This window comes from Oryctolagus cuniculus, chromosome 21 (genome assembly GCF_964237555.1).
Source record: "Oryctolagus cuniculus chromosome 21, mOryCun1.1, whole genome shotgun sequence".
Taxonomy (NCBI): Eukaryota; Metazoa; Chordata; class Mammalia; order Lagomorpha; family Leporidae; genus Oryctolagus; species Oryctolagus cuniculus.
The window spans coordinates 1,443,340-1,470,402 of NC_091452.1; the positions used below are offsets into that span (position 1 = coordinate 1,443,340).

At 61.0% G+C, this 27,063-nt stretch overlaps 1 long non-coding RNA gene across 4 annotated transcripts; it reads left to right on the forward strand.

Moving 5' to 3' along the window:
* The first annotated feature begins 610 nt into the window (after positions 1 to 610).
* LOC127488406 (uncharacterized) lies at positions 611 to 18,334 on the forward strand. Of its 4 annotated transcripts, none has more exons than XR_011385290.1 (6): positions 611 to 2,182; positions 8,197 to 8,349; positions 13,176 to 14,245; positions 14,400 to 14,471; positions 14,852 to 15,047; positions 17,940 to 18,334. It is a non-coding gene; the product is annotated as an uncharacterized lncRNA (long non-coding RNA). The 4 variants fall into 4 exon arrangements; XR_011385289.1 differs by lacking the exon at positions 611 to 2,182 and having other exon boundaries at positions 6,442 to 8,349; positions 13,176 to 13,362; positions 14,134 to 14,245; XR_011385291.1 differs by lacking the exon at positions 611 to 2,182 and having other exon boundaries at positions 6,442 to 8,349; positions 13,176 to 13,337; positions 14,134 to 14,245.
* The last annotated feature ends 8,729 nt before the right edge of the window (positions 18,335 to 27,063 follow it).

Here is a 27,063-nt window from a genome sequence, read left to right on the forward strand (position 1 = left end):
CTTGAGGTTTTTCCTAGCAGCCCCAGGGCGGGAGGTGACGGCAACCTGCCCCGAGGCCCCAGGCCGAGCCCAGTCCAAATTTCCCCCTGGACTGGATGTCGCTGACCGCCCACCGGGGGCTAGGCGCCCTCAGACCAACCCCAGCTGCTTGCCCAGCGCTCTGCAGATAAACACCTCTGTCGACGCCTGTCAGTCATGGGCTGGCTGCCCGCGGGCAAGAGGACTCAGGCTTTGGGGTTCTAGGACGTTTCTGCTTGGAAGGTTGAAGTGAGGTCACGTGCGCTGCTGGAGACGGGATCCTCACACGCGTGTGTGAATGACCTGATGGACAGGTTTCTGGGCTGTTGAGGGAATGGTCAGGCTCCGGCACCGTGTCCTCAGCCCTGTTGTGACACGTCTAGAAGGCCCTCACCAGCACCTGGGCGATGCTCTAGCGCTGGCAGCCAGGTCCACCTGTATTCTTGTAGATGACCAGGCTTTCTGCTACAACAGCAGGAAACGGAGGCTAATGTTAACAGACTTCGGAAAACTGAACAAGCAGGTCCCACCAAACGGCCTTCTCTCTGTAACACTGCCTTTCAAATGAATACAAAAAAAAAAAAAAAAAAAAAAAATAGGAAACCATGTTGGACCATGGGGCCTTACTTGGGTTCAGTCAACCCAGTTTGTGCACCTACAGCATGCTGGGTGCTGGAGTGACTCCCGGAAGGCGGTAGAGTTCATGGTGCGAGGAAGCCCGAGTCGGTCACCTGGTATCCCCAGAAACCACCAAGGCTCTGGTTAACGAGAATGGAGACTGTCATGCTATCAGCTGGAAATCCGATGTAGTGACAAACCATGCGACCACTGCAGTAGGACAGGCCAATGAGCTGTGGCCTGGCGAATGAGCTGTTCTCTCAGTGACGAAGAAGAGGGAGATGGGTATTCGTCAGGCTCGGCTCTGCCGTCAGCCGCATGCGGGAAACAGGTACACACAGGCCTTGCACACAGGGGCGTGAAACCTGTCTGCACTCAGCTTACCCAGCGCTTTCCCCAGCTGGCACCACGGGGGCTGCTCATGAGCCTGCGCCGAGCCCCAGGAGAGTGGTACAGGGCAGGGGAGACTGCCCCAGGGCCAGCACAGGGTAGGGGAGACCGCCCCAGGGCCAGCACAGGGCAGGGGAGACCGCCCCAGGGCCAGCTCAGGGCAGGGGAGACCGCCCCAGGGCCAGCTCGGGGCAGGGGAGACCGCCCCAGGGCCAGCACAGGGCAGGGGAGACCGCCCCAGGGCAGGGGAATGGTGCCTGCTGGTGCTGGAGGGTCGCAGTCAGTAGAGCTGAAGTCTGGGAGGCCCATGCAGGGGCCTGGGTTGCAGAGCAGAGGAGGGGCTTCCCCCTCCGCCCGCCCGTCAGTGCCCAGCAGCGGGGCCTCGCCACTTGGTCCTCAAGGGGCAGAGCTGGAAATGAGAGTTTTTGGGAGGCTCACAGATGCCTGGTGGTGGTGAGACCAAGTCTGCCCGTCCTCCGGCCACCAGCCGCCGAGTGCTTGGCTTGGTGAAGGGCGTTTTGCGTCAAGCCTCCACCCGGCATCCTTGTGTTTCCGTGAATCTGCGACGCCTCTGCCAGGGAGGACGCGTGACAGGCACGGAAGTCTCATTTCCTTCAGCCCGTCCACCGGGGCTTATCTTTAAAGTCCAGCAACAGCCAGCGTAGAGTAAGCGGCGCTGTTTCCATTCCTCTCCTCTGGGCCGCTTCACCGCGGGAAGATCTCCACTTCCAGCCGTTCTGTTTCTCTGGAGCCCAGCTCTGGGCCTGAAGGCTTGTGCACTCCCTGCGCGCTCCCACCGTGGACGGAGGCCCCGCAGTGTGCCGCCAGCCGGGGCTGCCCGCCGCTGCACTCCCTCCTTCCCACAGCTCCTAGCCCAGAAACACCCCGAGCGTGCCGCGCACTCCTCACAGCGGCGCTGGCCCTCACCTCTCTCCCCAGTTGGTGTTACTTTCTGACTTAACCCTGAAGTTCTGTTGTGGGATGGGGATCCCCAAAATATGTAGTGGGGATCAGGAGCCCTGGCTGGGCCGAGAGACCCCCATCCAGACTTAGTCCACATTCTTTCTGTGCATAAGAACACAACTGGGAGTCAGAGAGGAAAAGCAGGATTGATGGAAAGGCAAACGGGTCCTCCCGAGAAGAATAGTACACAGAAGTGAGTACACACTCAGGCGTGAGTACACGCTCAAGCCTGAGTGCACACTCAGGTGTGAGTACATGCTCAGGTGTGAGTACACACTCAGGCATGAGTACACAGGTAAGTGCATGCTCAGGTGTGAGTACACACTCAGGTGTGAGTACAAGCTCAGGTGTGAGTACACAGGTGAGTACATTCAGGTGAGTACACGCTCAAGTGTGAGTGCCCACTCAGGTGTGAGCACACAGGTGAGTACATTCAGGTGTGAGTACACAGGTGAGTACATTCAGGTGAGTACATGCTCAGGTGTGAGTACATGCTCAGGTGTGAGCACACAGCTGAGTACATTCAGGTGTGAGTACAAGCTCAGGTGTGAGTACACGCTCAAGTGTGAGTGCACACTCAGGTGTGAGCACACAGGTGAGTACATTCAGGTGTGAGTACACAGGTGAGTACATTCAGGTGAGTACATGCTCAGGTGTGAGTACATGCTCAGGTGTGAGCACACAGCTGAGTACATTCAGGTGTGAGTACATGCTCAGGTGTGAGTACACGCTCAAGTGTGAGTGCACACTCAGGTGTGAGCACACAGGTGAGTACATTCAGGTGTGAGTACACAGGTGAGTACATTCAGGTGAGTACATGCTCAGGTGTGAGTACATGCTCAGGTGTGAGCACACAGCTGAGTACATTCAGGTGTGAGTACAAGCTCAGGTGTGAGTACACGCTCAGGTGTGAGTGCACACTCAGGTGTGAGCACACAGGTGAGTACATTCAGGTGTGAGTACACAGGTGAGTACATTCAGGTGAGTACATGCTCAGGTGTGAGTACATGCTCAGGTGTGAGCACACAGCTGAGTACATTCAGGTGTGAGTACAAGCTCAGGTGTGAGTACACGCTCAAGTGTGAGTGCACACTCAGGTGTGAGCACACAGGTGAGTACATTCAGGTGTGAGTACACAGGTGAGTACATGCTCAGGTGTGAGTACAAGCTCAGGTTGAGTACACAGGTGAGTACATTCAGGTGTGAGTACAAGCTCAGGTGTGAGTACACACTCAGGTGTGAGTGTGCACTCAGGTGTGAGTACATTCTCATGTGAGTGCACACAGGTGTGAGTACACAGGTGAGTACATTCAGGTGTGAGTGCACACTCAGGTGTGTACATGCTCAGGTGTGAGAGCACACTGAGGTGTGAATACATTCAGGTGTGAGTGCACACATGTGTGAGTATGTACTCATGTGAGTGCACACAGGTGTGAGTACATTCAGGTGTGAGTGCACACAGGTGTGAGCACATGCTTATGTGAGTGCACACAGGTGAATACATTCAGGTGTGAGTGCACACTCAGGTGTGTACATGCTCAGGTGTGAGTACACGCTCAGGTGTGAGTGCACACTGAGGTGTGAGTACATTCAGGTGTGAGTGCACACAGGTGTGAGTACATGCTCATGTGACTGCACACAGGTGTGGGTGCACACTCAGGTGTGAGCACACAGCTGAGTACATTCAGGTGTGAGTACACACTCTGGTGTGAGTGCACACTGAGGTGTGAGTACATTCAGGTGTGAGTGCACACAGGTGTGAGTACGTGCTCATGTGAGTGCACACAGGTGAGTACATTCAGGTGTGGCTACACGCTCAGGTGTGTGTACACAGGTGTGAGTACACATTCCGGTGTGAATGTAGGCAAGCTCAAGAGAGAGCATTGCTCCCACCAGGCTGGGTTGCTCTTTGTCTAGGGCAGGGAGGTGCCTGGGGCAGGGCTGCAGTGCTCAGGGAGATCTCTGGAAAGTGAGGCTCAGCTGTGTGAGGAGGGGCGGGTGTGAGTACATGCTCAGGTGTGAGTGCACACTCAGGTGTGAGTGCACACAGGGAGGTGCCTGGGGCAGGGCTGCAGTGCTCAGGGAGATCTCTGGAAAGTGAGGCTCAGCTGTGTGAGGAGGGGCGGGTGTGAGTACATGCTCAGGTGTGAGTGCACACTCAGGTGTGAGTGCACACAGGGAGGTGCCTGGGGCAGGGCTGCAGTGCTCAGGGAGATCTCTGGAAAGTGAGGCTCAGCTGTGTGAGGAGGGGCGGGTGTGAGTACATGCTCAGGTGTGAGTGCACACTCAGGTGTGAGTGCACACAGGGAGGTGCCTGGGGCAGGGCTGCAGTGCTCAGGGAGATCTCTGGAAAGTGAGGCTCAGCTGTGTGAGGAGGGCGGGTGTGAGTACATGCTCAGGTGTGAGTGCACACTCAGGTGTGAGTGCACACAGGGAGGTGCCTGGGGCAGGGCTGCAGTGCTCAGGGAGATCTCTGGAAAGTGAGGCTCAGCTGTGTGAGGAGGGCGGGTGTGAGTACATGCTCAGGTGTGAGTGCACACTCAGGTGTGAGTGCACACAGGGAGGTGCCTGGGGCAGGGCTGCAGTGCTCAGGGAGATCTCTGGAAAGTGAGGCTCAGCTGTGTGAGGAGGGCGGGTGTGTCGAGCCTTCAGCCATGGGCAGTCAGTGCTTAGGTGATGGGATTTGGGGGTGGCTCCTCCTGACTCCCTGCCTCGCCCACATCACAAGCCCTTGAGCCATCACCTGCTGCCTCCCAGGTGGCACTGTCGCTGGAGGGAGCGGGGCTTGAACCCAAGCACTCTGATGTGGGATGCGCTGTTGCAAAAGCCCACCCCTCTCCTGCCACTCCACCCTCCCTGCTGAACGCACCAGAGGGCCCCACATTCACTTTATGTGACCTCAGGTGGCCAAAGGGATATTGCAGAGGGGTTGAGTTAAGTCCTGAGCTGGGAGATCTGCCTAGATGACCGGAGTGGTCCTAAGGGGAGGGAGCAGTGGACCAGCGAGGAAAGGTCGTGTGACTACAGAAGCCCAGGCTGGTGCCACATGGGGGCTTCCAGGAGCTGAAGAGGTGGGAGTCTGCTCCACGGACCCCTGATTTTAACCCTTTAACTCCCTGTGGGCTGCTAGAGTCCAGGAGACAAGAACACAGGTCTGCGTTGCTTTCTGGCACTGTCCGTGGTCATTTGTTATGGAGCCCTAGGAGATGGACATACACAGGGAGCTCCAATCTTTATTATTGGTGGGCTTGAAAATGCTTTCCACACAGGGCAGCACTTGGCTGACCCTCTTGTGGTCAGTTCTGTGCCCCCTCCCCAGTACGCCTCAGTGTGGTCAGTCCTCCCCCAGTCCTCACTGTGCTCAATCCTCCCCCAGCACTCTCTGTGCTCAGTCCTCCCCCAGCCCTCACTGTGCTCAGTCCTCTCTCAGCACTCAGTGTGGTCAGTCCTCCCCCAGCCCTCAGTGTGCTCAGTCCTCCCCCAGCCCTCACTGTGCTCAGTCCTCCCCCAGCCCTCACTGTTTCAGTCCTCACCCTCCCAGCCCTCACTGTGCTCAGTCCTCCCCCAGCACTCTCTGTGCTCACTCCTCCCCAGCCCTCACTGCATCAGTCCTCACCCTCCCAGCCCTCTCTGTGGTCAGTCCTCCCCCAGCCCTCACTGTGCTCAGTCCTCCCCCAGCACTCTCTGTGCTCACTCCTCCCCAGCCCTCACTGCGTCAGTCCTCACCCTCCCAGCCCTCTCTGTGGTCAGTCCTCCCCCAGCTCTCACTGTGTTAGTCCTCCCCCAGCCCTCACTGTGCTCAGTCCTCCCCCAGCATTCTCTGTGCTCAGTCCTCCCCCAGCCCTCAGTGTGCTCAGTCCTCCCCAGCTCTCACTGTGTCAGTCCTCCCCAGCCCTCACTGTTTCAGTCCTCACCCTCCCAGCCCTCTCTGTGGTCAGCCCCCCATCACTGTGCTCTGTCCTCCCCAGCCCTCACTGTGCTCAGTCCTCCCCTCCAGCCCTTACTGTGCTTAGTCCCCTCAGTCCTCACTGTGCTCAGTCCTCCCTCAGCCCTCACTGTGCTCAGTCCTCACTCCCAGCACTCTCTGTGCTCAGTCCTCACTCCCAGCACTCTCTGTGCTCAGTCCTCCCCAGCTCTCACTGTGCCCAGTCCTCAATCCCAGCACTCTCTGTGCTCAGTGCTCACTCCCAGCACTCTCTGTGCTCAGTCCTTCCCAGCATCACTGTGATCAGTCCTCCCCAGCACTCTCTTGCTAAGTCCTCCCCCAGCCCTCACTGTGCTCAGTCCTCCCCCAGCCCTCACTGTGCTCAGTCCTCCCCCAGCACTCTGTGCTCAGTCCTCCCTCAGCTCTCACTGTGCTCAGTCCTCCCCAGCCCTCACTGTGCTCAGTCCTCCCCAGCACTCTCTGTGCTCAGTCCTCAATCCCAGCACTCTCTGTGCTCAGTCCTCACTGTGCTCAGTCCTCCCCCAGCCCTCACTGTGCTCAGTCCTCCCCAGCCCTCTCTGTGCTCAGTCAACCCTGCTGTGTGCAAGTGCAGGGACTTCCTCCTCCTTGCCACCTCCTTGTCACTGTTGACGTCCAGTGACAGCCCCCAAGGCCACGGGACTCAGAGGAGCCACGTGGGGTAACCTGGTGAGGTCTCAGGATGCAGATGGGCATCACTCAGTTGGTAGTGACCAGCAGCAGCCGCGACCCAGGGGATCCCAAACCTTGCAGGAGGGCGTGGGGGTGGGACCACAGGTAAGAGAAAAGGCCCCTGGCAGATGGTGAGAGGGGCCAGCTCTGCCCCTGTTGGAGCCCTGGAGGAGGTGGAAGGGAGAGGACATTCCATGAGCTCAGGATCCATGCCCAGGACAGGGATCACTCCTGGGCAGCACCAGGGAGGGCAGAGCCCAGCACAGCCGGGGCCTGGAGGGGACAGAGAGGAGTCACCTTGTACCTGGTACTGAGGGAGCCTCCAGCCATAGAACCCTGGGGGGATGGAGGGTGGTTCTGCTGCAGCGCCCCCAGGTCAAGGGCCAAGGCCAGGAAAACAGCCGGCCACAGAGCCGTCCGTGCTGGCTGATGCTGTAGCCGGCCCAGTGCTGAGTTCCTGTGACGGCACCACGTGGGCAGCCTGGGTCCCGGCACACAAGCGCGGCGGGGGTGGTACAGCAGCGAGGAGGTGGCGACGGCGACTGCTACCTTTGCTGGGAATTCCCGTAACTGGTGTCTGACGGCCGGCTCACGCTCCCCTGAAATTTAACAACCAGCTCTCGCAGCCTGTGTGAGCTGACCCTGGGGCCCTGCTATGGAAGCCCCTTCCTGGAGGGCCAGACAACATCAGGGACCAAGTGGCCTCCTTGGGCCCCGCCCCAGCTCCCTGGGTTCAGCAGCAACCTGGGCAGAGCCCCAGCGAGCTGGGGTCCACACAGGAAGAATGGGGCACAGAGAGAAATTCAAGTCACTCGTCTGCCTTAGAGGAAGTTGTGTTCTCACCTGTCAGAGGCTGAGGGTGGAGGAGCCTCCCGCTAAAAAGAACGGATAAGCGCTTTGGCCAAGAGGTCTTGGGTCAATTTGTCTCTCTCTCTCTCTTTAAGATTTATTTATTTTACTTGAGTGGCAGAGTTACAGACAGAGAGAGGTCTTCCACTCACCGGTTCACTCCCCCAGTGGCCGTAATGGCTGGCTCTGGGCCAATCCTAAGCCAGGAGCCAGGAGCTTCTTCCGGGTCTCCTGTGCAGGTGCAGGGGCCCAAGCATTTGGGCCGTCCTCTACTGCTTTACCAGGCCGTAGCACAGAACTTGATCCTAAGTGGAGCAGCCAGGACTGGAACCAGTGCCCATATGGGATACCGGCACTGCAGGCGGCAGCTTTACCTACCATGCCACAGTGCCGGCCCCGCAAAAGGTTGTTTCTTTAGCGGCTTTCAGATGGGTGCAGCCCTCCCCAGCTTGGGGCTTGGGCACTCCCGGGTGCCTGTGGGGGCTGCTGTGTTTGGCTGTGGTCTGTTGAAGCCTGAAGAGGGTGGGAACTTGACTGACCATGGGGGACCGTGGAAGGTGATCAGGGTTACATAGGGTCATCAGGGGACACCCCACGATGATCCTGGTGGCAACGTAAGAAGAGAGACAGAGGCCACAGGACACTCGTGCTCCCTGTGCTGCCCTGAGCCACCTCTGGCCTCCCACAACAAGCAGACCCTCAGCAGCCCCCTCTCTTCACAGGTAGCCTCGGGTGTCCCATTACAGTCGGGCAAAACAGTCTCATACAGCAGTCTCTGTGGGTGTTCCTTCCGGAATGACGGAAATGCTACTCACTCTAATTGGATCATTACCCAATGTCTACATGGATCAAACGTTCACAGTGTAAATGCATAGGTATGATTACGCGTCAATCACAATTGAAGAAATTGAAGAAAAAAACAAATGTAACAGAGTGCAGGGGCGGGGCCTTTAAGAGGTGATTAGGCCATGAGGTCATCACCCATGAATGGGTTAAGACATCATTGCGAAGCTGGTCATCGGTCATCGTCAAGCCGGTCATTGTCACAGAGCTGGGTCATCACAGGGCTGGGTCAATGTTAGGGGTGAGTCATTGTCAGACTGTGTCCTCTGGGGGCGGGTCACCGTCGGGGTGAGTCACTATCATGGAGCGGTCTTGGTCCAGGGGCAGGTCATCTCCACAGGAGCGGTCATTGTCACAGAGCGGGGGCGTCACTGTGGCAGTGGTCATTGTAACAGAGCCAGTCCACCCCCAAGTCTCTTGCCCTCTCTCGCCCTCTGCCACGGGACATGCAGCCCGAAGGCCCTGGCCGGAGGCCCGCACCCTGACCATGGGTGCCGCGGCCTCCAGAGCTGAGGGAGCTGCCTCTCCCTCCGTCGGTACCAGGTCGGGGTCCCGAGGCACAGCGCAGGGTGCACACACGGCCCCAGCGCCGCTGTGCGTTCGTCAGCAGACCTGGACCACGTGGGTCAAGAGTGCAGGGGAGGGGGGCGGCCCTGAGCCCTGGCTTCCTGAGGTCCCCATGGCTCCCGGGAGCCTCTGCGACCCCCGGAGCCGACCCCGTGCTGGCCAAGCCCCCTGCCCCGCGCCTGTGTTCTTCTCGTTCCCCCCGGCCAGTTCCCTCTGCTTCCCTGGGGCCCTGCGGGCGGGGCTGCGGGAGGCGCAGGACGCTCGCTGTGGGGCGCCATGCCCGAGATAGGCTGGGGTCCAGCCGGAATCCTGTACCCACGGCTGTGCGACCGACACAGAAACTGGGAGACGATGGTGCCCACGCGCCTCCTGCGCATTAGCTTCTATTCCTGCCAGGTGGTGGCCTCACCTGGGCCGTGCCCCCTGCTCAGGGGTCCATGCCAGCCCCGAAAATCTGGCCCTCTGTCGTCCACACCAGATGCCCTTCCAGCCTTGCCCGACCTGGGGCCTCCTCCAGCCACCATGCCCCTGGGGTCCCTGCTCTGTGAGGAGAAGACTGGCCACAAGGCTCTCACCGCCCAAAGCCCTCTCAGAGCCCCAGTCCTGGGTGCACCTGTCTGGACCCAGCTCTCTGAGCCCTACTGCAGCCTCCTCCAGGTATTCCATGCGGTCAGCCAGAGTCAGCCCTGGGCCCCCACCCCAGGAGGAAGAGCGCCGCTCACCGACCCACACACCCGCTTTCACTCAGCTTGTGCATGTGAGGGGACTGGGTCTGGGGGCCGCAGGAGGGACCTCGGCTGGGCCCAGCCACACGGGGCTGAACAAGTGTCCTCGTGGCCACTCGATTGTCCTCCCCTGAGCGTGACCGTGGGGGTGGCAGTGACCACAGACAGCCGTGGGCTCTGGCAGGGCACTGTGGGTCCCCAGGAGTGCTGTGTCCCTTGGTGCTTGGGCCACCAGGGTAAGCCTTGGCCCAGTGGATGGTGTTCAAAGTGGCTTCCACCTTGACAGGGCAGACGTGTGGCTGAAGTGGCCCAGGCTCTCGCTCCCACCTGTGCTCCAGGGAGACTTATGCTGGCGTTGCCCTGGCAGCTGTTGCCATGGTCCCTGAGTACCAGGGACTCTGAGTCCACAGTGAGCCTGTGAAGAGCCAGTAGCCTCCCCCGTCAGATGTGTGGATGCCCATGGACACGGACCTCTGCCCAGCTCTGTCCTCTGAGCACACCAGGAGCTCCTCCCCTTTCTCAACCTCTGTCCAGGGCAGGGGCCAGGGGTTCCTGCAGTGGCTCCCTCTTCCCCCTCCCAAGGACCCTGCCTGGTGTGCACGTCACTGTCTCTGGACTTGGGAGAGGCTACGCATGCCCCCGGCTGCCCCAGAGGGGCGTCTGTGGGTGGCCACAGAGAGCACAGAAGCTGCCTGTGTCCTCACCCCTCCTGAGCCTGCTCCCATTGGCCCTCCTGGCCCATCCAGAGTGCCTGCCTCTGTCCACCTGATGCTGCCCTTGCCCTCTCTCCACACCCCTGCAGGCCACATCTCTGTCCCTGCCTGTAGGGCAAGGCTCCTGCCCCAGCTCCCTCTGTCTGTCTGGAGCCAGTCTCCACTCTGCCCTCTCCTGTGGTCTCGGGCCTCACCCTGGCTACAGCATGTGAGGAGTCAGACCTGGTTAGAGCCCACCTGGGCCACCTCTACCCACCCTGGTAAACAGATGCCTGTCTGGGGATGCTCACATCAGAAACAACCCTCGCTCCCTCAGTGATGGACGTTTGCGTGTGAATGCTTGTATGTGTGCACGTGATGCACATGTATCCATGTATGTATATACATGCGTGTGAGCACTTCGGCGTGTGTCACACATGTGCCTGTGTGTGAGTATGTGTGCAGACACAATGTTGGTGTTTGTACCCAAGTTCCTGTGTGCCTGTGTGTGTGTGCATGTGTGTGTGTGACCATGTATGCAGACACAATGTTAGTGTGAGTGCCTAGGTTCCTATGTGCCTGGGTGTGTGTGCCTGTGAGAGCACGTAGGTGCCTGCATGTGTGTGTGTGTGTGTGTGAGTGATTCTGCATGTGCCTGTGTGGGCATGTGTGTGCCTGTGTGTGTGTGATTGTGTGTGCCTGTGTGGGCATGTGATCATGTGTGTACCTGTGTGTGATCATGTGTGTGCCTGTGTGTGCATGTGTGTACCTGTGTGTGCCTGTGTGTGCCTCTGTGTGTGCCTGTGTGTGTGTGCCTGTGTGGGCGTGTGTGTGCCTGTGTGTGTGATCGTGTGTGTATGTGTGCCTGTGTGTGCCTGTGTGTGTGTGTGCCCCTGCCCAGCACCCCTCCCCCAGTCTGCTGTCTGACTGATGAGGCTCGGTCCTGCCCCTGAGCCCCATGGGAAGGCAGCTGAACCACACCTGGTCACTGGGATCCTCCATTTCCCCAGCTGCCCCGGATGCCTCCAGGGTGGCCACAGGCTGGACCATCCCACTGTCACTGTCAGGAAAGAGAAGTTGTGGGTGCTGAGACCTGTGGGCCCACGAGTGCCCCAGTGCTGCCATTGAGAAAAGTCTCCTGCTGATGTGGGGGCGGGGAAGGGAGAGGGAGCGAGCAAGACAGTTTCATGGGTCAAACCCTGGCCCAGGCTGTGCCCGAGGCCATCTCTCCTGAATTAACTATGCCTGTGCAGGGGCCAGTGAACCCCTTTGCTGCTTCAGTATCGACCCCTGGGATTTCTTTCCAAATTAAGCGGACAGCCTCACGTGTGTCCTCCAGTGTGGGACGCCTGTCTTCAACGCCAGATGCAATGTGGACAGATTGTCCACAGTGGACTGGGCCACGGTGTCTGTGGGCAGGAGACCCAGGACCAGCAGCTCAGTGTCCTCAGTCCCCAACTGCCCACGCACCCCTACCCCACGAGGGTCAACAGGGCCGCTGTGGCCCCAATCCCCTGGGAGACCACACACAGCACTGCAACCCCGGGGACTGCCTGCAGGCTGCTCTGCCTGTGTTGGGCGGGAAAAGTGATTCCTCCCTGGGACCGCACCGTCCACTCCACAGTCACCACCTGAAAACTCAAGTCCCCCCGGCTCAGCCCCAGGGCATCACAGTGAGGGTGGACTTGAATGCAGGTGCAGGATGCCCAGGAACGTCCAGCGGCCCCTAGGGAGGTCTGCTGGACCACACCTGTCACGCTACCAGGAGCTGCCTGGTCTCTCATGCAAGACGCCTCCAGCGCCCTCTCCTCCGGCCCTGCTGTCCTCACACATACGCCTGCTGTGGTCTGCACGAGGCCATTCAAGCGCACGTCCCCCAAGCACAGCTCAGGGCTCCTGTCTGCACCGCGCCGGTGACCTGGCATCGCGGGGGCTCCTCACCGCCGTCCCCAGACAGGAATACATCCCTGCTCGCCGGAGCTCGCCTCTCCTCCGTCCTACCACGCCGAGCATTTCGCTTGGGTTTGCCGGCTGCTTGTAATTTATTTCCTGCGAATTGGTTGTTTACAACTTGGCTCGAGTTGTTGATCTCCCTGTGCCCCTTTAAAGACACACTGACAGGGAGGGAGGCAGACGCGTCTTCTCCACCTCGTGCTCATCTCCTCCCTCGCGGGCTCTCCAGGCTTCAGAAAACTAAATTCCGGCGCAGTCAGACCTGCGTGTTCCTTACTTTCTGCATATTTTTCTCTTGTGAAGGGGTCTGTCTCTCCAGGTTGGAGCGTCTCCCATTTTCGTCCGAAGCTTCTCATGGTTTGGTTCCACAGTCAGGTTGCAGGTCCATCTGAAATCCTCTGAGGGAATGGTGGGAGGTGGGAGGTTAGTTTCCTTCCTTCCTGTAGGAGAACAGGCAGTGTCCCACACCGCGTCTCACCCCCAGCTCCTGCAGAGGGGAAGTGCTGTGTTGCCCCGGGGTCCACACGCGCCACTTCTGCGCGTTCCATCCTGCTCCGCCCCTCTGCCTGCTCCACTCTGCCCTGCGCCCTGCACACCTGTTGGCGCTGAAAACGGGGAGAGAATCCCCACTTTCTCCCCCTCCTCCTCCCTTTCTTCTTAATCTTCTCCGCGGTGTTCTTGCACTCCCTCTTCACGGTGAATGTGGAATCCATTCGTCAAGGTCCCTAACCCTGTGCGGAGACTTTGGTGGGTGCTGCACTGTGTGTGGGTTAGAATGGGGGAAGGCGGCCGCACAAGGGCAGGCTCCCGGTGTGGGGAGGCAGCGGGGTCCTCCGCTGGGGCGGCGTGGGGGCGACCTGCAGGGGGCGGCACCTCACACCTCACAAGGTCCTGCAGCTCACTGGGCTCTCTCGCCCGCAGCTGGGATTCAGACCTGGGACACTCCTGATCCAGGCCTGGCGGGGGCCGGCCCCTTCCCGGGGAGCTTTGAGAAGTGGGTCTGACCCACCACCTGAACGTGCCGGTCAGCAAGGTCCGGGGCCCTGGTCAGTTGCCTGGGCAGCTGCTGCTGAGGACACAGGAGTACGGCCTCTCCCCCACCCCGCAGGTCCTTGGGATGATGCCAGCCCTTCCCTTGGGCCCCGGGAGCCGTCAGTCTGGGGCAGCTCCCTCCCACCCCCGGGTGGGGGCTGAGGATCTGCAGGTCCACTCAGGTCCTGAGTCTGGAAGGAAGAGCCGGGGGCAGAGGGGAGGGAGCAGGGTGGCCCCACCACAGCCCCGCGATGCCTTCCCGAGAGGTGGTTCTACTTCCTGTCCTGTGTGCTCTGCTTTGGGGACCCTCCTGCAGCCCCTCAGCTGCCCGGCCTCCTTCCCTTCACTCCAGGCCGCCTGGGCTGCACCTGCTGCCTGACCGCCCTCGGGCGCAGCCCTGCTGCAGTGACAGCGCCGCCTCTCGCGGCCTCCCCCGGCCCACGCCCGTCCTCCCCGGCTCCTGCTCCTGTCCTTCCCGGCCCCTGGGCCCGTCCTCCTCTGCCCTCTGCCCGTCCTCCCCGGCCCCTGCTCCCGTCCTCCCTGGCTCTTGCTCTGGTCCTCCCCAGCCCCTGGGCCCGTCCTCCCTGGCTCTTGCTCCGGTCCTCCCCGGCTCCTGCTCCCATCCTCCCCGGCCCCTGCTCCCGTCCTCCCCGGCTCTTGCTCCTGTCCTCCCCAGCCCCTGGGCCCGTCCTCCCCGGCCCCTGCGCCCATCCTTCCCAGCTTCTGCTCCCATCCTCCCCAGCCCCTCCTCCCGTCCTCCTCTGCCCTCCGCCCTTATCTCGGGGAACACAGGCAGCAGCCCTGCACCTGAGCCACCGCCTTGCACCACCCTCTCTGCTGTTATCAGGAGCTCCTCACATCCAATTCACCAGGAAGCCCTGAGGACACGGACCGGGATCCAGAGCCGAAATCCAATTAAGCGGGACTGGGGCTGTGGCTGCCTCTCTGTCCACTTCCTGGTCAGTTCTGCTGAGTGGAGAGAGATGGGGGCCCCCGAGACCTGTGCCGCGGGACGCTGGGACTGGAACTGGGGCTGTGTCTGCCTCCACGTGTGGGGATATCACGGAGAGACAGTGCCTGGCCCAGCCCAAGGAGCCCCTCCTGTCCCCACAGCTCACAGCCCGTGCACCAGGACCGGTGGCAGAGCAGACCCACCCGTGGACAAGCTGGGAGCCCCGGGCCCTGGTGAGGCGTGAGGGCTCTGCCCAGCCGTCTGAGGCTGGTTGTGCAAAGCAGGTGGAGCCTGTGGGGGTGGAGCAGCAGGTGTCCTGGTCTAACCTCTGCTGGGGAAGACCTCAGGCCCCTGGGAACTGCCTGCAGGGCCAGGCACAGCCGCAGCCAGGGCATCCCCGCAGGGTCAAGGGGGCACACGGGGCCCCATGGCCTCCTGCTGGGCTGTGGAGTGCCCAGTGCTGAAGCCACGGTCAGGGTGGAGCCATGCGGGGATTCTGAAAGGCAGCCCACAAAATCCCAGGCTTTGGTTCAGTTACAGAAGGCAGGACATGTCCTTTCTCGTGGAAAGATTGTGGATAAGGGAGATTTCTAAAAGTTTATTTATTTGAAAGGTTCAGCAACAGGATGGGGGAAGGAAGTAAGAAGGGAAGGAGAGAGAAGGAGGACAAGAGAGCGAGAGCGAGAGTGAGATCTTCCGTTCACGGATTTATTCTCCAAAGGCCTGAAGCACCTGAGACTGACCGGGTCAAAACCAGGGCTCCAGCACAGGTGGCAGGGACCCGAGGACTTGGGCCACCATTTGCTAAGGTAGATTGTAAACGTTTGCTTGTTTTCATTTTATTTGAAAGGCAAAGAGACTGAGACAGAGAGAGAACTTCCATCCGCTGCTTCACTCTCCAAATGCCTGCAACAGCTGGGGCGGCTAAGCTGAAGCCAGGAGCCAGAAACTCAGCCTGGGGCTCCTGTGTGGGAGTACCCGAGTACCTGAGCACTCCCACGTGGGATCACCCGAGAACCCGAGCACTCCCACGTGGGAGTGCCTGATGCCTGAGTACTCCCATGTGGGACTGCCTGAGTACCCGAGTACCCCCATGTGGGATCACCCAAGTACCTGAGTACCCCCATGTAGGAGTGCCTGATGCCTGAGTACTCCCATGTGGGACTGCCTGAGTACCCGAGTACCCCCATGTGGGATCACCCAAGTACCCGAGTACCCCCACATGGGAGTGCCTGATGCCTGAGTACTCCCATGTGGGACTGCCTGAGTGCCTGAGTACTCCCATGTGGGATCACCCAAGTACCCGAGTACCCCCACGTGGGAGTGCCTGATGCCTGAGTACTCCCATGTGGGACTGCCTGAGTACCCGAGTACTCCCACGTGGGCGTGCCTGATGCCCGAGCACTCCCATGTGGGAGTGCCTGAGTACCCGAGTACCCCCATGTGGGATCACCCGAGTACCCGAGTACCCCCATGTGGGATCACCCAAGTACCTAAGTACTCCCATGTGGGAGTGCCTGATGCCTGAGTACTCCCATGTGGGAGTGCCTGAGTATGGCTCAGGTACTTGAGCCATCACCTGCTACTTCCCAAGGTGCTCATTAGCCGGAAGCTGGAATTGGAAGTGGAGCTGGCACTCGTGCCCAGGAACTCCGATCCGGCATGTGGGTGCCCCAAGTGGCGTCCTGGCCTCTGTGCTAAACGCCTTCTCTGAGCGCTTGCAGATGAGCGGGATCACGGGCAGGGGCTCGCCAGGGGAGCGGAAGTGCTGAACAAGTGCCGGTTGCTGCAGGAGCGCCCTCTCTTTCAGCTGCAGGGCGACTTGAGGACACAGCAACATCTCTGAGCCTCAGGTTATCCACCTACAGAATGGGTAGAATAGTTCCTAATTTTGTTCCCTCAGGGGCAATACTTAGGGATGAGTGAGGAAGCAATGCAATGACTCTGAGGTTCGGAGACCTCCAGCCCTCCCCAGAGCCCTCCCCACACCCTCGGGGCCTGGTCTCAGAAGGATGAGCGTCAGGGACCTCAGAACACCCCAGAGCAGGGGCCCAGGCTGCCTCCCGGAGAAGAGCACCTAACGGCCCCACCATGCACCCGGGGGGCCCCCGGGGCCCCTCAGCCAAGAGCAGCCAGGCTGTCAGCAGGGGCCGTGTGCACGGGGGCCACGAGGGGGGCGTAGAGTGGGCCTTGGAGGGACTGAGAGGCCTCGAGCCAGGACACGAGCTGGGTCCGGGCACGGAAGTCTTGCCTCACCAGGGGGCTGATCCGAGTTTCCAGGAGCAGCGGCTCCAGCGTCAGAGTGACCGCTCTGCTGGCCACCTCGCGCTGCTGCGCGTGCTGTCTTGAGCAGTCACTCGGGTGGCTGGTGGTGAGCACCCATGTCCGGGTAAGCACAGTGGTTCTGATGTGACAATGTGACAATCAAACAAGGTGGCGTCTGGTTAAATGAACATGTCAGATTCTTTTAACCAAAAGACAATGGGTTCCAGACCTGGTGGCATAAATCTTTCTCCTCTGTTTCTCTCATGGAGAATTCTCCAAGGTAAGGAATGGGTCAAAGACTAACACAGCAGGTGCGTCCCAGTTCCAGTTACTCACCAAACTCCCTCTAACTGCTGCCCTGATCACCTTCTCCCACTGCTCCATCAAGTGCCCAAGGGAAGCCACTCGGATGAGTTGGGAGGGTCAGGTGCTGGGTGGATGGGATGAGAGTTGGAGCGAGGGTCGTTAGTGAACAGAAGTGAGAAGACAAGGAAGTGGAAGTGGGTTGAAATGGGAGTGGATGAGCAGGTGGAAGGATGGAAGAATGGGTGAGAGGCTGGGTGTGTGTGCAGAATGGTGGCCAGACAGTGGGACAGGTGGATGGGTTAGTGAGTAACTGGGTGGCTGGGTGGAAGGAAAGAAGGACTGATGAGGGTGAGTGAACGAACAGTGACGAGATGAACAGACAAATGTTTAGACAGTCACATGACAATGGGTGGGTTGATGGATGGGCTGACAGGACTTGGGTATGAAGTGAGTGGAGGATAAGTGTATGAATGAGGGATGGAAGAGTGGGACTCTAGGATGATGAATGAAATGGGCCATCCACCCTCCCATCCATCCATCCACACACCCATCCATCCACACACCAAGCTACCCCCTCACCCACCTATTCATCCATCCATCCTCCCAGTTGCCAAACCATCCATCCATCGACCCATCCACCCGTCCATCTACTGATCTGTCCACCCACCCACCCGCTCAACCACCCACCTGCTCAACCACCCACCCATCCATCCAAACACCCAGCCACCCACTCATCCACCCATCTATCCATCCAATTGCTGATCTGTCCATCCATCCATCCACCACCCACCCACTTATCCATCCATCCAGGCATGCGTCCAATTCTCCTTTGTGTCCATCCTGTAGAAGAGAACCTAGTTACTAAATGTTATTCATCCCCCAGTGTGGCTTTGCTTTTCCCTATTTCAGTATTTGTTGAAACAAGGGTCAAATGGGGATTCAAAATTCCTTATTTTATGTCTGCGTTAGTGCATTTTTCATACAAATCACTTCATAGTTCTTTCATCTTTACAATCGTTAACCTCACAAAATCTACTTCTGGTAATTCATCCAACAGATGGGCTCCCAAATGTGCTTGAATAATTGCATGAAAGATGTTTCTTTTTTCGCTTTGTTTCTTGCTCAAACAGCTTTATTGTTGTGGAACCGACACATGAAAATGTAAAAAGAAAAATATTGTAGGGCGTAGGCATCTGCGCTGTTGGGAACCCATTACTACAGTCGAGGCAGCGCCGCACCCTCCGCCTCCGGCTTCTGTGCTCCCTCCTCGTCTTGGAGGTCAGGGCAGGTGACACAACTCCTTCCCTAGCGATTGGCAAGGCACAGCGCTGAGAGCCCAGGTGTGTGTGGAGCAGGCTCCCGAACTCACTCCTCTCTCATGACTGAACTGTTTACCACACGGCTGTGCCTCCGAAGTCTAGAAACTACAGAGCATCTATCAGCAGTGGCTGACACATGAGCCACGGGGCGGCCGTGCCCAGGAACACTGAGCAACCACTAGAAACAAGGAAAGTCTTCCTGTGCTGCTGTGAGCAGATTCCAAGACAAGCTCCGTGTAAAAAGCAGGGTGCAGAACACGGTGCATGGCGTGTGCCGTGTTCAGTGGGAGCAGTGTCGGGTGGGTGTGGCGTGTGGCGTGTTCAGTGGGAGCAGTGTCGGGCGGGTGTGGCGTGTGCCGTGTTCAGGGGAGCAGTGTTGGGTGGGTGTGTGGCGTGTGTCGTGTCTCAGTGGGAGCAGTGTTGGGTGGGTGTGGCGTGTGCCGTGTTCAGGGGAGCAGTGTCACGCGGTGTGTGGCGTGTGCCGTGTTCAGGGGAGCAGTGTCGGGTGGGTGTGGCATTGCCGTGTTCAATGGGAGCAGTGTTGGGTGGGTGTGGCGTGTGCCGTGTTCAGGGGAGCAGTGTCGGGTGGGTGTGGTGTGTGCCGTGTTCAATGGGAGCAGTGTTGGGTGGGTGTGGCGTGTGCCGTGTTCAGGGCAGCAGTGTCGGGTGGGTGTGGCGTGTGCCATGTTCAGGGGAGCAGTGTCGGGTGGGTGTGGCGTTGCTGTGTTCAATGGGAGCAGTGTCGGGTGGGTGTGGCGTGTGCCGTGTTCAGGGGAGCAGTGTCGGGTGGGTGTGGTGTGTGGGGGAGATGCAGTGCTTTGGCGGTGTGGGAGTCTATGTTTGCTGGATGTGGAATTCCAGGGAAACTCAGAATGGCAGGCATCAGCCACATTCATCCAGCTCCCAAGGGCGCTGCCGATGAGTGTGCTGTCCCTCTGTGTCTTCTAGACGGTTTAATCCACTCCTTCTCTCAGGACAGGCAGGGTCTGTGCCCTGGGGCTGGGATGTGATCCGCGCACTGCAGCTTGCTCACTGTCTGTGCTTCCCACGCGTTTCCGGAGGACCGGTGCTCTTTCGTGGCAAACCCAGTCCTCGGCTTTGGGAAGCTTCCCCCACGCTCTCCCCTGCAAATCCCCGCCTTGGCGATCTGTTCTCTCTGGGGCTGCAGCTTTCCTACGCTGCTGCCTTCTACACCACAGCCCTCACTCCCACCCTGCCTTCCCCCTTCTCCTCATCCACGTTCTTCTTGTTTTCATTTGGTTGTTGTGGGTTTTAGTCTCCAGAGCTCCGCCTTGTTCCGTGGCTGTCACTGCTCCCTGGACAACTGCTCCTCCCCCAGCCCAGGACAGCCCTGCCTGCTTTGGTCCTTGGTGGCTCTCCAGAAGTGAGGTGGCCTCTCCCAGTCCACCCCTCATCCTCAGTCAGGGGTCCTGATGGAGAAGCGTGGCTGTCAGGGGAGGGGTCCCGGGGACGGGGAGTCCTGAGTCAGGGGTCCTGTGGAGGCGGCGTGGCTGTCAGGGGAGGGGCCCCGGGGACGGGGAGTCCTGAGTCAGGGGTCCTGTGGAGGCGGCGTGGCTGTCAGGGGAGGGGCCCCGGGGACGGGGAGTCCTGAGTCAGGGGTCCTGTGGAGGCGGCGTGGCTGTCAGGGGAGGGGCCCCGGGGACGGGGAGTCCTGAGTCAGGGGTCCTGTGGAGGCGGCGTGGCTGTCAGGGGAGGGGCCCCGGGGACGGGGAGCCCGCACCCCTCCCCTCTCCCTCTGGGGTCACACTCTCGCTGTGCCGTCTGTCCACCCCCTGCCCCTCACAGAGGTGCCGCCCCCTCGCAGGTGCACCTGACAGGTGAGGAGCCCTGTGAGTAACTCCCGTTGCTGTGGTGGAGGCCGTACCGTGCAGTGGACCCGAGGGCGGAGCCTGCCCGGGTGACCGTGCCCTGCCCTGCCGAGTGCCCTTGCATCGAGTCCCTGCCTCCTGTGGCGGATGATGGCTCCAGCCCCGAGGGCAGGTGTGGCGTGCACCCAGCCGTCCTTCCTGCCTGCCCTCAGGGGCGGGCCTGGGCTTGGCGCAGGCGCAGCTCCCGGGTGGCGCCTGCCATTGCCGCCTGTGCCTGTTTCACTGAGGCTGCAGAGCGCGGTGTCTGTTTGCCAGGAGCAGTGACCCAATGTCACGGCTGGCTCCCAGACAGCTGTCCTCGGAGACAGACGGCCACTCACATAAATGGCAATTTGCCTTACACTCCTGGGCTGGTCCAGTTCCCAGGGACCTCGGGTGTTCCGGCAGCCGCACACATTCCTGCTGAACCACTGGCGTGGATCGACCCCAGCGGACGGGGCACATGCATCTCAGCACGAGCCAGCCGGGTCCTGTGCCCGCCTGGGCCAGCAGTGTGGGCCCCACGCAGTGTCCACACGGGCTGTGGACCACGATCCCACACAGCCGGGAGCAGGGGGAAGCGAGCAGGTCCCGTGGGTGACTGGGGCAGAAAGCATCTCCCGTGGCAGGCGTTGGCCCCATGGTGCAGATGCCCGCGTCCCTCCTGCCAGTACCTGGGTTCGAATCCTGGCTCCGCTCCTGACTCCAGCTTCCTGGCAGGCACTGGTTATGGCTCAAGTGGTTCAGTCCCTGCCACTCCCGTAGGAGACAGGCGGGCACGAGTCGCTGTCTTTCCCCCAAGTCCTTCTCAGCACCACCTGGCCACACCCTGTGGCACGTGGACAAGCCAGTCTCCCCTAGTCAGTTTGCGTTTTCAACAGACAGAGTGAGTTCATTAGTGCCAAGAAATGCCAATTCCGTCAACCCCCTGTTCCTGCTCGTGCGGCCTGATTGCAGATGGGGAGACTCAGAGCCTGGCCGAGCTGGAGCTGGGAGCAGCTGCTCTGCTCCCTGGGCTGGCGGGGGCTGCTGGGCGCTGGGAGGGAGGAGCTGCCCCCTCAGCTGAGGCCCCTGCAGGGCCAGCAGGGTGGGGGCAGCGTGGGTGCTCGGCAGGGGCCTCCGTGAATGAGGCCAGCGATGGATTCAGACCCCGGCCGCAGCCCCACGCGGCCACACCTGAGGACGTCCTGAGTGTCAGAGGGGATGTCCCGGCCTCCATGTTTAGGGCTGGGGGCCGGGCCGGGGGAGGGCAAGCAGCCAAGGGGTCTGGGCCAGGGGCTGTCCCAGGTGCTGCTCTCCGGACTCTGCTCGCCCCCAGGGCAGGCGGATTCCAGGTGGGCCATCGTCAGCACGGGTCTCTGGGGTCCTTGATCTTCCCACTGGGATAGCAGGGGCCCAAGCACTGGGCCATCTTCTGCCGCTTTCCCAGCCATCAGCAGGGAGCTGGATTGGAAGTGAAGCAGCTGAGACTCAAGCTGGTGCCCATATGGGGTGCCGGCTCTGCAGGTGGTGGCTTTACCGGCTATACCACGTGTGGGTCGTGAGAGCTGCTCTTGGTGGAGGGAGAACACAGCTCCACCAACACAGGCGGAGCAGCGGGGCCTCCGTGGAGAATGTGTGGAATGCGGTGAGAACAGGCATTGAAGAGGGAGGGGCGGTGAGAAGGCTGGCCGTCTTTGCGCACAGGGGAGGTGGCAGGCTCACCATACAGTGGTGGTGTTTACCACCCACGAGCCAGTGCGCCCGTGCAACAGGTCGCTTGCTTTCAAATAAAACATTCAGTGTGGGCTCAAAGCCTCGAGGGCCAACGGCTTTGCAGTCTCCCACCAGCCAGACGCTGCGTGAGGTCTGCTGGGGCGCAGGTGGCCAGGGCCCCGGGAGAGGGGTTGCCCGGGCTTCTGAGCACAGGTGGTAGTCCGGGGAGGGGGGTCCCGGGACCAGGAAGGGGGTGGCTGTTGGGAAGAAGGAGTCCAGGGGAAGCCAAAGACAGCTCCCTGAGACCCAGGTCTGGGCACGTGGGGAGGGAGGGACAGGTCGCAGGGCAGATGGAGGCTCCCAGAGCCCGCAGTGTGGCCGCGTACGGCTGAGACCGAAGGGACCCCTGTCCTGAGGTGGGGCCCCAGAGTCTGCGTTCCCACGAGCTGGGCTCCTTGGACCCACAGCACAGACTCCCTCCCCTCTCAAATCCCCACTTGGGTGGGCAGGGGAGGACTGGGCGGCTCCCCCACAAGGATGTTCCCAGGTGCCCCGGCCGCTTCCTCCCTCCACCTCACATCCCCAGAGTTGCCCCACGCCCCAGACCAGGAAGCCCTGGTCCAGCCAATGCCCAGCGGGGACACTCAGAGCAGATCCAGCCTCGTGCAGTTGGAGAAACTGAGAGAGAGCCATCGCAGCCGCGGGGCCCTTCCTCGCTCCTGGAGGAGGCAGATCCACCTCCCCTCCCCGAGAGGCGGTGAACCTGCGTCCTCCCTGGCTTCCCCCGGCTGCAGTGACTTCCAACGGTCCCTCCCGGAAGGAGAGGGGTCAGGAGCACGTGGGGTCGCAGGACTCCCGTGCCTCTGAGTGCACAGTTTACCTCCTCTTCTACCTCGGGGCTGAATTCCCATCCTGGTACAGCCGGGGCAGCGGCTGGGTCGTCTCGGCTCACACAGACCCCGGTGACGGGAACGGAGCTGGTGGCAGCCTGGGCCTGCAGACAACATCGGCACCGTGGAGCGAGGGCAGCCAGCTCCCCTCCCCTGCACCTGACTTCTGGGGGTCTTACCTCTGGAGCCCAGCAAGCTGCATGGGAGGCACCCAGACCCTGGCAGCAGCGCTCTCTACCCCAGGGGCTCACGGAGCCCATGCAGGACTCCCTGGAAGATGCAGGGGGTGGCAGTGTGGGGGCCCCCTGCCAGGACACAGCACTGGTGCCCCTGGAGCCCTGCCCACCATGCTGTACATAGCACCTGGTGCCCCTGGAGCCCCGCCCCCCATGCTACGTCCCTGGGCCTGGGTGGGGCTGCTGGTCTCATCCAGGACACGGTGGGAGAGGCTGAAGCCTGGAGTGGGGAGAGGTCAGAGGTCAGGGTGGCCCCGTGAAAGAGGGGCGTGGACGCTCCCCCGCAGCAGTGGGGAGCCATGGAGGAGGGGTGCAGAGCAGCTCGCTCTGTCCCCAGGGAGCCTCCTGGCTGGTGCTGGGCCCTCAGCCCCTCCTGCCCTGGGAACTCTGACCTTTGCCCTGAGGGAGGCCACAGCTGCAGGAAGGGCCAGGGGCAGAGCCTGGCACTGCAGCCTCTCTCGGTGCCCCCTGGAGCCTGCGGGCCGAGGCTGAGCTAGAAATAGAGCCTTAGTGACCCCTGCCCAGCACAGGGCACAGCCGCTGACCGAGGCCCCGCCCCTTCCTGCTCCCCAGACAAGGCCGCCCTGTGTGCTCTCCCAGCCCTCTCACAAGCGCCCACCCTCCCCAGACGGCCCAGCTGCGGCCCTGCCTCCCTCGCCCCGCCCCTGGGCCCTGCACTTCGGGTCAGGCAGGAAGGGGAGCAGAGGGGGCGAGGCAGAGCCCCCAGCCGCCCCTCCCCCACAGCCTCACCCGCTAGACGGGGTGATGCCAGGCGTCCCGGCCCTACCCAGGCAGCAGCAGCAGCAGCAGAGCCTGGGGCGCCTCTGCCTGCAGGGAGACAGCTGCTACGCGTGTGCACAGTGTGCGTGTGGCTGCAGGAAGCCTGCCAGTGCATGTCCACGTGCGTGTGCTCACAGAGCCCTGGCTCTCGGCCAGGTTGTAGGTGGGATCCTCCAGCTTCCTCCCACCACCAGCAGGGCAGCTTTTGCAGGCCCCGCCGGTCCACTGCAGCTGAAGGTGACCCCGACCCAGCAACCCACTCCCAGCAATCCGCCTCCTCCAGGGGGCTCATAGCCGCAGGAAGTGCTCAGATGCACGGTGGGGGTGGGGCCCTGCATGGTCTGGGGGGGGGCAGCTTTTCCTGTCCCCAGGACTGAAGGGCAGTGTCCAGGCCGGGAGGGATCTGGCTGTCCACGTGGTGAGCAGGGGAGGAGGTGACAGCTCCATGTGTCTGACCACACAGCTGCTCCAGCCTCCTCCTCCCAAACAGTGGGGGCCTTTGTGTCCCCTGCCCCTGGGGACGGAGCCCTCCTAAGGGGGCCAAGGCAGGCCTGGCTCACAGAGGTCAGCTCTGGGGACAAGGACCCTCTGTGTGCCAGCTGGGGCCTCGGGCACTGCCTCTTGGGAAAGATGCTCCTGGCAGTGGACAGAGTCGCCGTCCCTGAGGGGTCACCAGCTGCCCCTTGTGTCCTGCTGGAGCTCACCTGCCTGTCTCCAGGCCTCACTACCCTACCTTAGTCCGAGAGACTCATGGGAAGCTCCAGGGACAAGCGGGCCACACCTTGTAATCAGCATATTCCACTCTGTGGCCCCGGGATTAGCTCAGGGGTGGTCGTGTTGTTACAAAAAAGAATTCAGCCATGAGACAGAGTGGTGGAAAGCAAAATAGCGAGGTTTATTAGGGCAGGGACATCCGTATGAATGGACAGGCACCTCTCCAGACAGAACCTGAGAGAGAGTGCCCAGTCGCTCAGACTTGGGGAGAGCGAGGTTACATGGTTGAGTGGGGAGAGTACACCTGGGCAGGCCAGGCGGGCGGCTCAGCAGAGAGACAGAGGGCTGAGCGCGCAGGCCGGGTAAGGCCGGGGTTTTTAAGGGGATGGGTCTTGCCTTCCCGCCTTTTCCCTCTCCCTCTTCTTCTCCTCTGGGACAAAGGATTTGCTGGATGTAAATACGAAAAATTCCTTTCTGAGCCCCCCCCCCCCCCCCCCCAGTTATCGGACAGAGGAAGCCTGGCTGGCATTGCCCCTATTAAAGGAAGGATGGTTATCGGTTATCGGGATGACTTTGAGATGTGGGTGCTGGACCCAGGTGTTAACTCCTTAGGCCTTTGTCGCACACACATAAGCTCATTTCTGACTTCCTACCTAACAATGTGACCTCAGCCAGTCCAATCAGAATCTGTCGTGGGACTTTGCCTGAGGCCCCTTGAGACCTCCGGGCTGCCTGCTGGGAGCAGTAGGGTCTGGGTCAGGGACCCAGAGGCAGTGCTGGGGCCCCTGTGGATTTAGGGGCAGCAGGGTGTTTTATCTTTAAAAATTAGAAGGAAAACAGGGTTCTTAGCTCAAAGAATGTGTTTTAATGTGTAATATCAACCTATTCATCTTCACGCCAGTCATAAAGCATAATTGGAAATATTATGTTAAAGAGGAAGGAGCCGTGTGGGCAAGGTGGCCCAGAGCCACAGAAGGCACCACTCAGCTCTGCCCGTCCCCTGCTGCCTCGCGGGAGGCTGTGTCAGGGGAGCCAGGGCAGAGATGGGCGGGGCAGGAATGCCCAGGGCTGGGTCAGGCCCCGCTGGAGGAGCCGGCACAAAGCATGGCCTCATAGCGCCTCCTGGCTTCCAGACCTACAGATGGGAGGTCAGGGCCCAGAGGGGCACTGCGGCCAGCTGCTCAGGGGTGGCGTCAGCTTGGGTGCTAGGGGTGTGGCTGCAGAGTCCAAGCTTGGCAGGCCAGGGCTGACCCTGGCGCCGCAGGGCTCCGACTCAGGCCAGCACAGACGGAGGCAGGAACAGAGCCTCACTCCGCATGGCCCTACCCCGTCTCGGTGACCCTGGCACCAGCAGCACAGACTCAAGATGGCGATGGCTAGAGAGGGCCTGTCTTCTCGGCAGCCAGCAAGATTAATCAGGTGGCACCGCGGGCCTGAGGTTCCGGCTCTGCACGTGTTTGTGTGTGTGCAAGCCTTGCATGACTGCACGTGTGTGCGTGTGTGCGTGGTGTTGAGTTGGTCTGTGCGACCCCTCGGGCCCCGGGCAGAGCAGGCAGGGTGATTCAGAGGCATGTTGTCCCTTCCCATGCACTCAGCACCTCCAGCCAAGCGCACTGGCACACCAGCTTCACCACTTCCTGTTGACCCCCGGCTGCCCACGCAGAGAGCAGCGGCCTCACCCCTGGAGCCACCCAGAGCCTCTTCCTGGCTGAGGTTTGCTCTCCAGCACCACCGGGGCCTTTCAGGATGCGGAGGCCGCCGAGCAGGAGCCTCCCCGGTCCCTCGGGCAGGGCAGCGGGGCCCGGCTGCAGCGTTCTGGGGGCACGGAGTGGATTCTCAGGAGCCCAGGACCTGGAGGAGGCAGGAAGGGACTTTGAAGAGTGCGTTCCCGTGAGAGTCTGGCTGCGTGGGGAGCTCCTCTGCCGGACCAGACGCCTCTAGGGGAACCCGTGAAGAGCACGGATCCCTGGGTCCCAGCCCGGAGTGCAGAGTGGGAGGGGCCCAGTCGCTGCGTCTCAGCGCCTCCCCAGAATGTCCAAGCTCCAGGAAGGGCGGGCGTGCGCAGGGGAAGCATCATCCCCTCCCCCGTCCAGGCGCTCAGCAGGCGGTCATCTCTCTCCCAGGAGCTGAGGGCAGAGAGGCGAGTGTGCGGGTGGCCGGGTTGGATCACCGTGGGCCTCCCAGCGCTCAGTGGGCACCTGCAGAGGCTCACAGAGGCAGGGTCAGCACCCGTGTTTTGTTGACGGCCAGGCTGAGCGAGCTGTCTTCCTGCCTGGGGCTGGGCAGCGGCAGCAGGGCCTCCTCCCCTGCCCGCTCCACCCAGGCCCGAGGGAGATGCACGCCTCATGCCAGAGCACACACAAACACACACGCGTGCACAGACACGTGTGTGCACAGTCCTGCTGCCTGAGAGGCTGCCGTCTTCACAGGAGTCGTCAGTTTCCCCAGCACAGCGGGGCCCATGAAGTATTTACGGCAGTGTGGACGGTCCCGCAGATCACGGGCACGGGGGAGGGGCCCACAGGGAGAGGGAGAAGCCACCTTTCAGGGCCAGCATTGGGGGTCCGCGTTCCTTCCTTTGTCTCTGGCTGTGGCCTCGTTTCCACTACAAGGTACTGAACCCACGTACTCTGATGGGGGACGCCAGGGTCTTAGCTACAAGGCTGAACACCTGCTCCCTGGACGCTGGCTTCCCGAATGGTTCAGGAGCGAGGGAGGGGGAAGGCCGGGGTGAAGAGGTTGAGAGGAGGCA